The sequence below is a fragment of the Symphalangus syndactylus genome, chromosome 8 (genome assembly GCF_028878055.3).
Source record: "Symphalangus syndactylus isolate Jambi chromosome 8, NHGRI_mSymSyn1-v2.1_pri, whole genome shotgun sequence".
Taxonomy (NCBI): domain Eukaryota; kingdom Metazoa; phylum Chordata; class Mammalia; order Primates; family Hylobatidae; genus Symphalangus; species Symphalangus syndactylus.
The window spans coordinates 144,305,394-144,319,784 of NC_072430.2; positions in this window are offsets into that span (position 1 = coordinate 144,305,394).

The following is a 14,391-nucleotide window of genomic DNA, read 5'->3' on the forward strand; positions in this document are numbered from 1 at the left end:
TTCATCAGGAGCCCACTGTCTCAATAACAACATTAATTCATTCATGAGGGCAGTGCCCTTGTGATGTAACCTAGCACATGAACTTTGGGGAACACATTCAAACCACAGCAGGATGGAAACCAGGAGTTGGTTGTGGTGCAAATAGAATCCACAATTTTGTCAAACAAGGTATGATAGTCTACCAACTGAAATAGAAGTCACAGCCATCAAGTTTTTAAATTATGTATATTTATATATATCATTTTGTGCATGTGTAAATTTGTGTGTGTGTGTATGTGTGGAGACAGAGACAGAGAGCGAGTCAGTCCTCCATATCTTCAGATCTTCGAATGTGGAACCTGCAGATATAGAGGTCTGACTATAAAGGACTTGAGTATCCTTGAATTTTGGTATCTACCAGAGACAGAGGGGCTAGAACCAATCCCCTGTGGACACTGAGGAATGTCCATATATGTATGTATGTATGTATGTATGTATGCATTTATTTAAGGCTCCCCAAAGAAACAGAAGCAACAGTAGATAGATGATAGATAGATAGATAGATAGATAGATAGATAGATAATAGATAGATAGATAGATGATAGATAGATAGATAGATTGATAGATAGATAGATATGTGTGTGTGTGTGTGTGTGTGTGTGTAGAGAGAGAAAGATTTATTATGGAATTGGCTCAAGTGATTATGGAGGCTGAGAAGCGTTACAATCTGTGTCTGCAAGCTGCAGACCCAGGAAAGTTGTTGATGTAATTTATTCTGAGAAAGAAGGCCTGGGAACTAGGGTACTGATGTTAACATCTCCAGGGCCAGAAGAAGATTAAATGAGTTTTCCCAGATCAAGCAATGAGGCAGGAAGATAGGGGCAAATTTCTCCTTCCTCCACCTTTTGTTCTATTCAGGCTCTCGACAGATTGGATAATGCCCACCCACACTGGGGAGGGAAATCTACTTTACTGAATTCACCAATTCAAATGCTAATCCCATCAGGACACACCCTCAGACACACCCAGAAACAATGCTTAATCCAGACACCCTGTGGCCCATTCAAATTGACACATAGACACACACACATACACACACACACACACACACACGGAATGATTGAACTATAAATGTTTTATGGTTACACTGATGTTGTATAAATATACATATCATGGAAATAAATCTCTCCCCTTATTACCTACCATAAATTTAATTTTAGGAATATGTGAGTTCTGTAAATCAACCTAAATGTCCTGCAATGCTATCAATGATATATTATAAAAAACATTTTGAAATCTTTGTTTAAAGTGTTAACTAATTGGAGTGTCAAAGGACTTCAGCAAGTACAATTATTGAAAACAAAGCCATAATTGGAAGGCATTGAAACTTAACTAACTAAAAGAAAGAAAAAGACTTTAGTTTCAATCATGATGAAGTAGCTTCTATTTCTCTGATTCTCCTGCCAATAACAATCATAAAAGCTAAAAAAAATTGTTTTTCTAATTAACTAATTTAAGATACTGAGAAGAAACTGGAAGGGATATAATTATTGAAATATGGGAGAGTAAACTGGAAATGTTGAACTCTTCAGAGGAAAAGAATGCCTTCCTCTATAATTTTTTACCCACAGACAAGAAAATCAGATTCACTGGTGATTCAGATATCAGAGTTAGCAGATAAGGTTTTAAAAATAACTATGATTAATATGTTAAGTGCCAGGGAGAGATATACAAAATGGAAGATAGAGAATTTCAACAGGGATTAAAATCTATAAAAGAAGTCAAACAGACATTCTAGAACAGAAAAAACACAATATCCAAAATCAGAAAGCCATTCAATGGATTTAAAAATAGCCTGGACACTGCTGAGAACAGAGTTGGTAGACTTGAAGATAAGTTAATAGAAAATATCCAAGATAAAACAGAGAAATAAAAGAAAAAAAGTAAAGAGCCAAACAGAACATGAAAGATGTGGAATAATAGTAGATGGTCTAGTGGAAGCCAGATAATAATGCAATGATATTTTTAAATAAAGGGGTGGAGAGGGGATCCTGCCAACCTAGAAATCTATGTTCAGAAAAAAAATTCAAAAATGAAGGTAAAAATAACAACACTTTCAGACAAACAAAGGCAAAGAGAACAAATTGTCATCAGACTATACATCAAGAAACAGTAAAGGAAAGTCTTCAGATTGCAGGAAAACAATTCTAACTGGAAATTGGAATTGCAAAAGGAACACAGAACTGGAGAAAGAGAAAATATGTGTACAAATATGAGAAATGTTAATTGTGCAAATCAACAATAGCAACTATGTTTGCCAAGCTTGTAAAATACATGATACGGTTTGGCTGTGTCCCTACCCAAATCTCATCTTGAATTGTGGCTCTCATAATCCCCACATGTCATGGGAGGGACCCCGTGGGAGGTAATTGAATCATGGGAGCAGGTTTTCCCATGCTGTTCTCCTGCTAGTGAGTAGGTCTCATGAGATCTGATGGTTTTATAAAAGGTAATTCCCCTGCACATGCTCTCTAGCCTGCCACCATGTAAGAAATGCCTTTGCTCCTCCTTCACCTTCCACCATGATTGTAAGGCCTCCCCAGCCATGTGGAACTGTGAGTTCATTAAACCTCTTTTTCTTTATAAATTACCCACTCTTGGGTATTTCTTCATAGCAGTATGAAAATGGGCTAATACAATACATAGTAGCAAAAGGACAGAAGGGAATGAATGGAATTACATTCCTGTAAGATTCTTCTTTTGTCAGATCTGGTACAAGAAGCAGATGTTTTTTTTAAAAGTGAGACTTGCAGAGATGTATTGGGGATACACCTGTGAAAGACAGAGGGGAGGGCAAGGGGGTTGAGTGCGTAGAATCTTCAGACCATCATGCTGGTCTGACACATGTGAAAGAAGAGAGGAGAGGAGGAAGGACTGGGCAGGAAGAGCCTCAGACTGTGGTCTCAGCCAGGCTGCAAGGGAGCCCCAGCAAAGATTATCTGTCAAAGGAACCCTGTTGGCAGGAACAAGCTAGCATTGCACTCCTACCATGCTCCATCATTGACTGGGAACAGACTGGGGAGGGGAACGAAGCCTTGGCATGACACTATGGTGTGCCTGCAGGTGCACAGCTAGAACCTATCCACCAGCTACTTTCCTGACAGTGGGTTCTCTGAGCCCCCTGAGAACCCTCAGAGCACCATGGCCACCACACTTGTGTTACTCTGAGTGTGATAAAAGCAGTACTTCCAGGTAGATCTAGTAAATCAAGGATGCTTATTGCAATCTCTAGGCAACATCTAAAAGAAAAATACAAAAATACACCTTTAAATGTCCAACAAAATTCAATAACTACAACAGCACTTTATTAATTAAAAAAAGGAAGAGAACAAAACAGATGGGATAAATGGAAAGCAAATAGTTAGACTTTATTGGTAATTATGTTAAATGTAAATGGAATAAAATTAAAGAAGAAATCGAACACTAACTTGGTGAAAGCTCTAGCCATGTATCAGCTTTAATTTTGAAATTGTATGGCTTTGCTTTAGTATATCTCAATTTGTGGGAAAAATCTTTCAAGGGAGCACCTATTTTTAATTGGATAAATTTATACTCTGTACCAGAATGGAATTAAATTGAGAAGTCTTACAGTTTTGCATGATCTAAATATGGTGAGAGATTCAAAAGAACCATAAATAGACACAATTTATTTGACAAGTTTTATCCTATCTTTGCCAAAAAAAATGTACTCTGAATGGAGGCATAAAGATAGTATCTATGGAAACATTTGGCCTGAAATATTTACACACTTATATATGAGAAATAGAATTAAGATTATCCTCCATTTAGCAGAAATTATGCTGCATTTACTTGATACCTCAGCATGGCTAGAGAGAATGTTTTCTCTAACATACGATGGGCAGCAGAGTCCCTTGAAGGTGTCTATAATTTCAAATTTATTAATGATAAAGCAAAAATTTAAAGAAGATTGTAATTTTATGAAGAGATTAAAAAGATGAGAGATAAATTATGAATTTCATGAAATGAGAAATGGCTAAGCAGCAGATTCAAGTATAGTATATGAATACATATCAAGAATAATCTGCTTGGCTATTTTTTCAGTGTTCAGATATCCAATATAAAGATTATTTTGCTTTGATGAACACGAAAATACATTATTTTTAACAGGAATTTTATTTTGAAATTTATTTATTCATAGAGCTATTTTATAGATTCAGTAATGTAATCAATTTGCTGGTTAATAAATACATATTTCAAGCATTGCATATTTTTATCATTTCTACCCTCTTTATGCTGAGGACTGTCCTGTTTGAACAGTGGTTACTGTGCCTCGTGTCCCTGGAGACCCAGCAACGAAAGCTCCATTGGCCACTGGAATGGCAGAGGCAGATGTAGATGAGCTGATGTGTGTCACCGTGGCGAGGCTGTCCATCTCAGCCACAGCACCATGTCATTAGAAAAAGCAATTAGAAATGAAATTGGGGTGACTGAGGCAGGTCTGCCCCATGCACATCAGCAGGCTGGAATAAGATCCCTTCTTGGAAAACTCTGGTCAGGATGCAGGATTGCACCCACTCCAGCTCCCAAGAGTGTTTCTGCAATTGGAAAGGCCAGTGTGGCCAGGCAGGATGACACGGTGTCATGAAGGTTGCCGTGGTTGTAGCCAGAAAGCACCACAGTGACAGATGGGATCTTGTCTGTAAGCTCTACAAGATGTTTCTTTATTATCAAAACCCAGCACCTCAAAGTATTTATAAAGAAGGCAAGTCAAAGGTAAAGAGATACATTACCAAGAATCTGTGATTCCAAAGATCAAAGTTCATCTTATCACTCACAAGTTCTTCTATTATTTGAAAAGTTTACTTACCCTACTTGGAATATCAAGCAGCAGTTGATTGGGTTTACAGCATTTTCTACCTTTACCCTTTGCAAACTGTCTGGATGCAAATGTCAAGATTGAAATGCCCAATAACTCGGATCTCTGGATCCAACAAACAAGAACTTAGTGTGATATTTTTAAATTCTGACTTGAATTAAAGTGATGGATGGGTCCTCTTAGCATAAACATGTGGTTATCCTTTCTCTCTTCTCTTTCCCTTTCTAATAAATATCTCCAGCATTGGGGAAGAGGAAAAACACCTTGATATTACTTACTGCTCTCATGAGTAGTCATTGGCTATGCTAGCTTGTACTTATTCTACATCAACAGAGCCACTGTTATTAAAAATAGCCTAAGGAAATCAGTTAAGATCTAAGCGTGAACATGACCGAAAAGCCAAGGATCAGGCCATCAAGCTACTTTAATTTAGTTGCTGTGCTTGAATTTTCATGTTGTAAAAGTGTTGCATAGATTAGTGTTGTCAGTATGTTGGTTCAGGTTCTTGAGTTCGTCACACAAAAGAATTTGAGAGCGAGTTCAAAGTAAGTGTAGGCAAAGAAGTTTATTGCAAAGCAAAGGTACACTCTGAGAGGCAGGGTGGGCCGCTCAAAGGGAGAGACAGCAGCCAGTGCCTTAAGAGGAATTCCCGTTGTGGGAGCTGTGTATGAATATTCATAAAACACTGGTGAGGTCAGGTATGCAAAGGCGGACCTGCGGTTGGCGCATGTGCTCAGCATCTACATGATCTAACACGTATCCCATGCATCACTAGCATATGAAATCTCCACCTGTGGATGTGTTTTGACTACTAAAATGAAGAAAAGGTCACTATAAGCTAAACCTTGAGCCTAGCACATGAGGGACACTGGAGAAGTCCCTGGCCACCCCCCACAAGGCAAGAATTTATAGCTAATAGCTTCTTGGGCTTTTGGTGGTGATTGGCTGGAGATTGAGGAAGCTACATCAGGAAAAAGGGGCTTTGTTCTCTTTCCTGGGCCAGGGATCAGGAACAGGTAACCATCTGGCAGGCGGCTGGTATCCTGCAAGAGCGCTTACCTTGCAAAAGAGTCAGGTGCTGATGCATGAAGGTGCAGGGAAGAGTCCTCCAGGCTTCCCACAGGGGGACCCGTCAGTATGGCCTCCTAACGTTACTCCTGCCTCATTAGTCGTGTTGGGAATCTAACCCCACAGGGCTCCTGCAGAAACCACTTGAGGCTAGGTCTCTATGTCCTCAGTGCCGAGGGACATGGACATTGGAGGGAATACTTGATGTCCAGCATGAGGATGGCCTCAGGAGAGTAGGATTACCTCCTGGGGGTGTGCCACAGCCGGCCTCTGTGTGGTCTTTGTCCCATGGCACCAGGCCACATTTCTGTAGGGCTTCCAAGTCTTGGACAAGTGATTTTTTTCTAAAAGAGAAAGTCATTGTTGTATTTTTGGAATTTCAACAGTTGTAGGCATTAAGGACGGTGGAGTGTGTAATATTGTACCTGCAGGCCCTGGCCCTGGAGCACGGCGTGACAAGCAGGTCTGAGATTGAGGGGCTGGGCCCTCTCCAGGCTCTGATTCTCCGAGCAGCACTTTCTCACCCTGCCCCAGATCCCAGGGGCAGCGCCACAAGGCCCAGCCTGAAATTCACTTTATCTGTGAGCAGCGGGAAGCTGTGAGCAGCAGGAAGCTGTGAGCCTCCGTTTCCTGGCCTGGAAAGTGAAGGAGTGGAACAGGGTGACCTCTGAAGTCCCTCCCAGGAGGCAGCGTCCTGAGAAGTCCAGGAGGTGGGGGACAGGCTCACTCAGCAGCGCCCACCCCCACTTCCTCACTTTGAGAGGCAGAACCAAGGAATCAGTGGGTCTGGCCAGGCCTCAAGTGCGCTGGATGCAGGAGAGAACAATGATAAAAGAAAAGAATATCCCGGAGAAGGGGAGAAAGAGAACACAGAGCAAGCATCTAACAACGTGTCTCTCAAACACAGGCTCCAAAGAGCAGACTGGTGCCCTCCAGGCTGATGGCAAGACCTGAGGGTGGGATTGTGCCCCACTATCTTTGCTGCTCCTTGGCACCCAGCACCCTGCCAGCATCTTATTTTATAAACATCCCTTTACATTCTAAAGGGAGACTATTAAAACTTGAAGTTCATGGAATTTGGACCAGGGCAGTCATAGGCTCAAGGATTGCTGGATGTGAAGGGGACAAGGAAGCACTGGGCACTCTTCCTCCCAGGCATGGAGCCCTTCAGCCCCCGCTGACTCCTGCTGAAGCTCCACCAACCACCGGCAGATGGGGACTCCGAAGCTATTACCCACGACCAGCACTCAGCACACATTGTCACTGAGATGACTGACGCACGGCTCAGGCAGCTCGTAGGTTCTGTTGAATGCCCACTCCCCAGGGGAGAAGGGCAGCGTTTCAGGTCATCCCCAGGCTGGCCTGGAGAGCGTGTGAGCTATGAGGCAGAATTCGAACAGACTGTGGGCCAGCGAGTGTTCATTGTTAATTCTGTGGTTTCTTTTCGGTAAGAATTCTCTACCATATAATCCCACCTAGTATCATTCTGTTTCCTCATGCATAGTAGGGAAGGATACAGTGTGGATGTTTTTTAAAAAGCATGAAGCCCCAGGAGGCAGCCTGGACACCCACTCATGCTCGCCGACTGCTCCCTTCATGGATGAAGAGGGAGCTGAGAGCCACAGATGGAAGCTTCCTCCTCCCCTGTGCAGCGTTCTGCATACTAGAGGCAGAGGACCTGGACTGACAGCTATGAGGACCTGGACTAAACAGCTATGAGGACGTGGACTGACAGCTATGAGGACATGGACTGACAGCTATGAGGACCTGGACTGACAGCTATGAGGACCTGGACTAAACAGCTATGAGGACGTGGACTGAGCAGCTATGAGGACCTGGACTGACAGCTATAAGGACATGGACTGAGCAGCTATGAGGACCTGGACTGACAGCTATGAGGACCTGGACTGACAGCTATGAGGACCTGGACTGACAGCTATAAGGACATGGACTGACAGCTATGAGGACCTGGACTGAATAGCTATGAGGACCTGGACTGACAGCTATCAGAACCTGAACTGACAGCTATGAACCTTGAGCAGGGAATGTCTCTGTGCCTCAGTTTCCTCACCTGTAAAACAAGGAAATGGAACCAGAGCCCCCCATTCTCACTCACGCACTCCCATGGTCCTGGACAATACTGAGCAATCTACAGATATCAACGTAGCAGAATTGGAGCCTCCTTGTTTTTGTAAAATGGGAAGGTTTGAACTGAGAAGCAGTCTTTTCAAGAATACCTTAGTTACTCCATTGCATACTGGAACTCCAACTGCATTCTGTTACATCAGTATTATATAATACCTCTTTCTCTCTTAAAAAAAATAGAAAAGCCCTGCAAAGAGCAGAACTAAAGTATTACAGAGAACAACAGGAGGCATTTTTCATGATTAGCCACTTAATTCGAAGGCTTAGGACCCAAGCATAATACTGCACAGGAAGGGAGCATTGCCTAATTAAAAACTCCTTTATAAACTGCAGCATTAAAACTGCCATGGCCAGGGAGCTCGGGAGCGTTTCCATGGTGGAGTGCTATTATCGGCCTAAGATGCTTCTCAGAAATGTAATTCCGAGTTCATAAACCCAGCGAGGACCCGCACTCCCAATTCCAGGCAGTTTGTGAAGCACTGTGGAAAATCCGGTGACGCAGGATGTGCCTGTTCCCCCAGCAGGGGTGGCTGCCATGCTGTTGACAGGGATGAGTGTGGACACAGAGGGAGCCCGGGCAGACGAGGTGCTCACGGGTGAGCGATGGGGCTGGCATGGAATTAAAGCATGCGGCGCTAGGGGCCCCAGGAAGCCAGGAGGCCAGGAGGCCAGGCACCCAACCACCCGAAACAGAGGAGGAGGAGTGAGACCACGGGGTGCTAAGGGGGTCACTGGAGCCCCTAGGACATGGCCTCTGACTGCACGCCCAGACCTCTCAGCGTGCCCACATGCTCCTGGAGCCAGGGCCTCGGCAGCTCACCTTCCCATCCCCTGCAGCAGCAGGTCCAGTCCTGCCTTGTCTCCCTCGCAGGAGGGCTCAGGGCTGCTGCGTGGAAGGAAAAGAATTGTCCCTGCAACAGTCCCTCACCCAGGAAAGCCCTACACAGCACACAGCTCGGGAGTTGGTCCTTGGATGTTAGGGATGAGCTTCCTTCCCAGCCCCTTCTGCCTTCTCAGGAAGCAAGCCCAGGGGCGGCATCTGGACCCCTCTCTGTCCCCCATGCTCCTGCCTGGTGGAGGTGCCTTGTCTGAAAGGAGAGTCTGAGAGCAGGGACCCCGTGCTTGGCTCCACTCAGTGCCTCCTGCTTTCCCACAGGAGCGGGGCCTTGCTGCCTGCAGGTGCCCTCATCCACGTCATCCACATCATCCACATTCTCCACGTCTGGCCTGGGCTGGCTCCCAGTGCCCGAGCTGACCCTCGTGGGCTCGTATGGACTATGGGGTTAGTGAATTAAAAAAAAAAAAAAAATCAAGTTAGCCTAACTAGCAAGTCCAAGCAAACAAATAAGGAAACAAGGCCCCTTGCCAGGGGTCCTAATGTGGCCAGAGCCTATCCCAGCAGGTCAAGCTCCTGCACTGCCGGCATCCGCTGTGGGTGGCGGGGCCCTCAGGGACAGGGAGGGGCCAGCGCTGTTCACATTTGCCCCCACCCCAGCACGCAGCGCATGCCTGGCCAGGCCTTCGTGAGAGTAGTGGGAGTCTGCAGCTGCTCCTCGGCCCACCCAGGCCCTGCAGGGTCACTGCCAACATATGCATCCTCCCATCCCTCTGCTGCCCGCCCCAGGCTGGGCTCCACTTTATCCTGACATTGCTGCCTTATACCCACACAGTGCTGGGACAGAATGACATCATCTCTTCTCTAGACCATGCTTTTAATAAGGAGTTTCCTGGAATATCTGCACTTACATAACCATAACCCCAAAAATGGGCCTGGCCTCTTTCATTTTTCTAAATAAACTCTTTTATTGAAGTTTAACTTCCCTACAGAAAAGTGCCAAATCACCAGGGTACAGCATGCTGGATTTTCACAGCACCTGTCTCACCACCTCCAGACAAACAGGCAGGGCGTTACCAGTATTCCCGGGCCTCCCGGGGCTGGAGCCCTCCCCAGCCTCCACCTGGCCCCTTCTCCCCATAGTACGCGTCCCGCTGATCTGAAGTTTGTATGAATTTGAAGATTTGAAGTTTGTATGAATTTGAAGATTTGAGGTTTGTATGAACTTGAAGATTTGAAGTTTGTATGAAGTTTGTATGGAGATTTGAAGTTTGTATGAAGTTTGTATGAATTTGAAGAGTTAAAGTTTGCATGAAGTTTGTATGAATTTGAAGATTTGAGATTTGTATGAACTTGAAGATTTGAAGTTTGTATGAAGTTTGTATGGAGATTTGAAGTTTGTATGGAGGTTTGAAGTTTGTATGAAGTTTGTATGAATTTGAAGAGTTAAAGTTTGCATGAAGTTTGCATGAATGTGAAGATTTGAAGTTTGCATGAATGGAAAGATGCGGCATATATTCTCCCGGCCTGACATCTTTTGCTCACCATTGCACCTGTAAGAGTTATGCCTGGGAGTGCGTGCATGCTGTGAGTGCACTCATTGCTGTTGCTGATTGGGATTGAATTGGACACCACAGTGCATTCGTCCTGCTATTCAGGGACGTCTCGTCCTTGTGCCCAGGTTTGGGTACATGTGCATGGCTTCTGGCTGGGTGTCATTCCTGGGATGGGGGGCGCACATGCTAGGGTATAGCAGTGCTCTGACTGGCCTCCGACACAGCTGTACCACCATAGGCTCCCCCAGCAGGGAAGGGTCTGCTGCTCCACACCTGGCCAGCCGTGGCCAGCGCAGGCTGCTGTCTTTGAGCCTTTCCACCGTGCTGTGGCCTTCGTGTGTGTTTCTCTGACAACCGGCCAGCCTGAGCACCTCGACGTCCACTGGCGGCTGTGTGGCCTCTTTCGTCCACAGTCTGTTAGGTCTCTTGCTTGTCTCCCATTCGGCTTTCTGACGTTTCCTCATCGATGTCCAGAAGTGCTTCCACACTCTGAGATGAGTCATGGGTTATGTGGATGGCAAGGACACTCTCTGTCCTTTAAATTTACTGTTTTATTGTTTTTCCATTTTTCCTCAATGTCGTTTGTATCTTTTTCTGTCCTTTGGCTTATACAGTATTAATTTTCTTTTGTGAATTTTTTCCTTCCTATAAACTTCTTAATCTTACATTTCTTTACTCTTCTTTTAGAGGTTATCTTAGGCTTAGAGATTTTCAAAATGTATTCTTCACTTATAAAATTCTAAAATTTATAAAATAAATAAATATTTATTTAAATAAATATTTATTTATTTTATAAAATAAACAAATATTTATATTCATATAGTATATATTTACATACAAATTTATAAGATCTAATTTTATTATGTACATTTTACATAACATACAGTAAAATTTTATGAGTTTATATAATTAAAAAAACTCCAAAATAATTTTAATATACTGCCAGGGCCTAAGAATATTTAGACTCCATTTACTTCTATGCTACTATTGCTACTATGCTACTGAATTTTAATTCTACATTTATTTTAAATCTCACAGGACATGATTTTTGTTGCTCTAAACGCTAAATATTCATTTAGATTGGCCCATGTACGTTTACCTTTTTTCTCGTTATTCCTTCATTTCAAAGATTCCACCTGGGATCACTTTCCTTCTACAAGAAGAATCCCCTTGTACTGGCCGGGCGCAGTGGCTCACGCCTGTAATCCCTGCACTTTCAGAGGCCAAGGTGGGTGGATCACTTGAAGTCAGGAGTTTGAGATCAGCCTGGCCAACACTGGGAAACCCCATCTCTACTAAAAATACAGAAATTAGCTGGGCGTGGTGGTGCACACCTGTAATCCCAGCTACTCGAGGGGCTGAGACAGGAGATTCTCTTGTACTCAGGAGGCAGAGGTTGCAGTGAGCCAAGAGCATGCCACTGCACTCCAGCCTGGGTGACAGAGTGAGACTCAGTCTCAAAAAAAAAAAATTAAAAATAAATAAATAAATAAATAAATAATCCCCTGTACATTACCTTTAGATCTGTGTTTTAGTTGCAAATTTTCTCAGGCTTTATTTGAAAACATCTATTTTACCTTTAGGTTTAGAAGATATATTCACTGGGCATAGAATTCTGAGTTGGCAATTATTTTCTTTTAGCACCTGAAAGACATCATTCAATTGTCTTCTGACTTCTATTTTTTTCTGTTGAGAAAGTAGCTTTCAGGTTTATTTCTTTGTAAATAATGTATCTATCTTTCCCAACTTCAACCCCAGTTTCTTTTTTTCTCTCAATTTTTATTGTGGTAAGATACACATAACATAAAATTTTCCACAATAATCATTTTTAAGTGTACAATTCCATGGTATTAAATACATTCCAAACATGTACAACCATCACCACCATCTCCAGAAACTTTCCATTTTCCCAAACTGAAACTCTGTCCCCATTAAACACTCCCTCCCCATCCCTCTTCCCCTAGCCCCTGGCAAACCCCATTCCACTTTCTTTAATACTTTCTTCAAATACTTTCATGCAGCCTTTGTCTTTTTGTGATGGGTTCATCTCACTTAGCACAGTGTCCTCAAGATTCATCCATGTTGTAGTATGTTAGAATTTCCTTCCTCTTTAAGGCTAAATAATATTGCATTTACGTATAAACTCGTATACACTACATTTTGCCTCTCCATTCATCTATTGATGAATACCTGAGTTCATTCCACATTTTAGCAATTGTGAATAATATTGCTATGAAAATCAATCTTTAAATATCTTTTTGAGACCCTGCTTTCAGTTCTTTTGGTAGTATACCCAGAAATAGAATTTCTGGATCATATGGTAAAAGTATTTTTAATTCTTTGAGGAATCACGGTACTGTTTTGGGTAATGGCTGCACCATTTGACATTCCCACCAACAGTACACAAGAGTTCCAGTTTCTCCACCTCTTTCAGCAAACTTATTCTTTTCCTTTTTCTTTTTTTTTTGTAGTTGCCATCATAATGGTTATAAGATGACCCAACTTTCCTTTAATATTTTCTTTTTGTCCTTGGTTTTCAGTAATTTTCCTACAATATGCCTAGCTGTGGCTTTCTTTTTATTTATTCTACTTGGAGTTTGTAACTTTGCTGGTTCTGTGGCTTGATGCATGTAGTGTTTTAGAAAATGCCCAGCCAGCATATCCTCAACATTTCTATATGCTCTGTCCTATTCTCTCTTTTCCTCTCTCTCTCTCTCTCTGTCTGACTCCAACCGCATATACATTAGGCTTCTATTTTTCCCATCTCCCACGTGCTTTTTAAGTTCTTATCCTGTACATATCATCCTTTTGCCTCTTGGTCCCTCATTTTGGCTATTTTCTATTGACTCACCTTCTAGCTCATTAATATGCTCTTTTGTCATGTCTGATTTGCTTTTAAATCCATTTATGACTTCTCAATGTAATTCTATTTTCCATTTGAATTTTTCAAAATTTTCAGCTCTTTATTGAAATTTTTTGTGTTTTCAGCTATTTTTAAGCATATTCATGAGCTATTCTAGTAAGTTCTGTATCTGTATCTTCTTTGGATCTGTTTCTATCTTCTGTTTTTCCCCACTGGTGTTTGGTCATTTGCTGTTGTCTTTAGCATGTCTGGTAATCTTGATTGAACAGTTGATAATGTGTATAAATATTTGAGGCAAACCAAAGTTTGAGGTTTTGACTTATCTTCCTCCAAAAAGGATTTATTTTTGCTTCTGGTAACTAGTTAAGGAAGGGGAAGCTCACTTAGCCCCACTTGGAAGTGAGGTGTTTGGTCATTGAGAAGGCTGACCATCGACTTCAGGTGAAGACTGAAGTTTCTGCTAGGCCATACTCTGATGGGAGTTTCACTCCATTTGCTGTCCTCCAAGCCCCATGATGTGGCTCATACTTCTCAAGCTCTCAGCTGGGGCAATTTGCTCAACTTACCAGTTGTTTGGGCCAAAGCTTATGAATGTCTCCATGTAGGAAGAAGAGATAAATGTTGGACCCATTTCTCTTTGTTTTTCTTCTCTCCAGGATCCTGACCCCTGGATTATTCTTTGCCTTGGTAGTTCTCTGATGCCTTTAAACCAATTTTTAAGATATATTTAATCCAGATTTTTAGGATTTGTTAGTGACAATGGTTAATGTAGTTCACCATTATACGAAATGGACGTCTTCCCTTAGACATTTTAATACAGGTGAGTGATAGAAATGAACTTCATTTCTTCTTCTTTTCCTCCCAAATTAGTGGAGTCCTAGACCATGAGTGGCATTTGTTGGCCATTCATAAAAAGCCCACTCTATGCAAGGTACTAGAGGTGAGGTACATGATTCATTCCTGGCCTGTTCCCTGTGGGGCGTTGGGATGATCAGGAAGAGGGGTAAATGCTTTCCAACAATTTAAAGATGGCAAATTTTTAGATGGC